The sequence below is a fragment of the Cherax quadricarinatus genome, chromosome 68, assembly GCF_038502225.1.
Source record: "Cherax quadricarinatus isolate ZL_2023a chromosome 68, ASM3850222v1, whole genome shotgun sequence".
Taxonomy (NCBI): domain Eukaryota; kingdom Metazoa; phylum Arthropoda; class Malacostraca; order Decapoda; family Parastacidae; genus Cherax; species Cherax quadricarinatus.
Window position 1 is genome coordinate 5,118,970 of NC_091359.1, and position 3,483 is coordinate 5,122,452.

The window sequence follows — 3,483 nt, forward strand, 5'->3', positions numbered from 1 at the left end:
CAGTCTCGGGCCCCTGACACTTATTGTATGGTCTCTTAACGTGCTAGTGACACCCCTGCTTTTCATTGGGGGGATGGTGCATCGTCTGCCAAGTCTTTTGCTTTCGTAGTGGGTGATTTTCGTGTGCAAGTTCGGTACTAGTCCCTCTAGGATTTTCCAGGTGAGGATGTTTTAAAATTCCATGTTCACCCATCAGTAAATTAGGTACCTGGTGTGGGTCGCATCCTGGGTAAGTAAGTTTATTCAGTCATACACAAATACAGTTATATAGATTATCATACATAGCAGCATATATATAAACAACCTAGGATAATCCAAAAAAATCAAAGTGACTTATTTTCATTGGGGTCCTTTGATAAGTATTGTTTATATTTAAGTTAAAAACACGTAAGTATCTTAACTACGTAAGCAGTTAAAATAAGAGAAGATATATTAGGGAAGAGGTAAAATCGGGTATATTCATTAACACCGCGACTAGCCAAGGAGTCGAACCCATGCTGCTTTGGCTCCTCTCATGGTGAGCGAAAACACATGACGCTTTAGTCCACGGGATCACACAATCTTCAAGAATGACGCACCCAGCCAGGCTAGATGTTGTATCCGTCATCCGAGGACATACGGTGGTGTGGATGCCTCTGAGCTAATTTCATTCTACTCCCTGTTTGGTGTATTAGTCCAACAAGCAGTATATTATATTATTGTACCCGCGAACGAGTGGTATTGATCAATAACAACACTGCAACTAGCCAAAGAGTCGAACCCATGCTGCTTTGACCCGCCTCATGGTCATGGTCCCGTAGAGTAGAGCGTTATGTGTTTTTGCTCACAATGAGGCGGGCTTATTTTGTTGGATGCACCGTAGACATGTGGCTCCTCCTGCATGATAGAGTGATGATAGATGGACTCACTGGTGTCAATCTCCATGAGCCTTAAGTCCATAAAATTCAGTTGAAGTTCTTTTCGTATTATTGTTCTCAAACTACTACCTGACAAGCCAAGATTGTAATCTACTCCCTCTTTGAAAGCATACAGCTTAGCCAATTTATCAGTTCTATCATGCATCTGAAGACCAATGTGAGATGGAATCCACATGATTGTGACTAGACCTACCTGGAGTTCATTACCTTTGTAATTCGTGAGTTCATTACCTTTGTAAATTGTGAATTCATTACCTCTGTAACTTGCTCAGCTATCAAAACTTTGGAGTCCAGTCCCTGGACCAATTATGTACCTCTGTAATCTTTTGACTACCGCCCACAGGATGGGTATGGGGTGCATAATAAACATATTGAACTAAAATGAGGCGGGCCAAAGCAGCATGGGTTGACTTCGGCGCCAGCCTTCGTCGGGTATGGACGTCTCTCTCTCGTCTGAGTATCAGTGACAAATTTCTACCTTTCTCACTGGGACGTTTGTTCTCGTCTATTTTGCCCATTGGACACCCTACAGGAGGGGCATCTGTACATCGGCTTACTCTAGCCAGTTTTTTTTAGTTTAATATGTTTATTATGCACCCCATACCCATCCTGTGGGCGGTAGTCAAAAGATTACAGAGGTACATAATTGGTCCAGGGACTGGACTCCAAAGTTTTGATAGCTGAGCAAGTTACAGAGGTAATGAACTCACAATTTACAAAGGTAATGAACTCACAATTTACAAAGGTAATGAACTCACAATTTACAAAGGTAATGAACTCCAGGTAAGTCTGGTCACAATCATGACAAGTTACAAAGGTATTTACAGATTACAGAGGTACGTAATGGGTCCAGGGACTGGGCCCCCAAAGTTTTGATAGCTGAACTAGGTACAAAGGTAATGAGCTCACAAGTTACAAAGGTAATGAATTCTGTAGAATGGTTACTTACGTTTATACTTTGGCTAGCTCCATTTTTTCTGTTCTGCTGAAAATTCTTTAACGGTCTTTGGTGGGAAGCCGGTTACTGAACTCAGGTGGGAGTGTGGGCGACCCTCTCTGCTGGAGCTTGGCAAGGGGGTCCACCGGATCTAATTGGAAATTTCAAGTTTGTTGTCAGTGGCCCTCATAAACCCAACAAAGAAAGAAGACACTCTCTCTCTCTCTCTCTCTCTCTCTCTCTCTCTCTCTCTCTCTCTCTCTCTCTCTCTCTCTCTCTCTCTCTCTCTCTCTCTCTCTCTCTCTCTCTCTCTCTCTCTCTCTCTCTTACACAGGGTTTGAAAAGGTTAACGATCCCTAGCTTTGTTGACAAGCTATTTACAGGTTAAGGATTCCTAACTTTGGTGACAAGCTAAGAGCTGTTACCTACATCAGCTCATTTGAAAGCATTTTTATTGTTATGAGACATACAAGTAGGGAACAGGATGAAGTTGGAGCCATCTGTGGGCCAGCATTTTCATTTGATCAACAGACTTTATCTCGTTTACATCATTATGCTGTACGAATGTGTACCATACTTGAGTCATCCTGGGTATATATGATCTCAGATGGAGTGATGTTCTGGAGAAGGGTGCAGCCAGAGTGAAGTTGCTGCTTTCTGTCCGTCTTGTGGCATAAAAGCTTGTTTCACGCTGTCCTCGAAGTGGATCCAAGTGTGGTACTTTGACAATATTGGCCTTGTACATAACAGTAAGGCCACCCACATCCCTCCTGTGTTGAAGGCTCTGCTGAAATGACAGATCTATCCAGAATGGGTCCAGGCGAGAGATGAGATGTCTTGCTCTGTTCTCTACTCTGTCAAGCAGTCGCAGATGAGAAGGGGGAAAGGCGAACCAAGAAAGTGGAGCATACTCAAGGTGTGAGCATACTTGTGCCTCGCACAAAATCTTGCAACTTCTGCTGTCAAGCAGATGCAAGATACGGCGAAGTGCTGTAAGCTTCCTGGCTGCCTTGTTTGCAAGATTTACAACGTGATTTTTCATGGTCAGTTTGGAATCAAATTTGTTTCATCCCAAGGATATCTCTCTCTCTCTCTCTCTCTCTCTCTCTCTCTCTCTCTCTCTCTCTCTCTCTCTCTCTCTCTCTCTCTCTCTCTCTCTCTCTCTCTTTCTATATATCTACATACATGTATTCATATATATATATATATACATAAATATTCATATATATATAAATAAGTATATGCATATATATATATATATATATATATATATAAATCACTCTCCTTCCTTTCTGTAGCCTTATTCATGAGGTACATTTTGGCTCACTTCTAATTTGCGGGAAATGATCAGTATAGCAAGCGGCTTTCTATATAGTAGTATGTTATTTATGTCAGCCATGGTCTGTATACCTTGTACATGTACTTGTAGTAAATAAAGATACTTTTATTATGGGTGACCCCGTGGCCTGGTTGGCAAAGCTCTCGCTTCACACACGGAGGGCCTCGGTTCGATTCCCGGCTGGGTAGAAACATTTCGAAGCGTTTCCTTACACCTGTTGTCTTGTTCACCTAGCAGTAAGTAGGTACCTTAGTGTTAGTCGACTGGTGTGGGTCGCATCCTGGGGGACA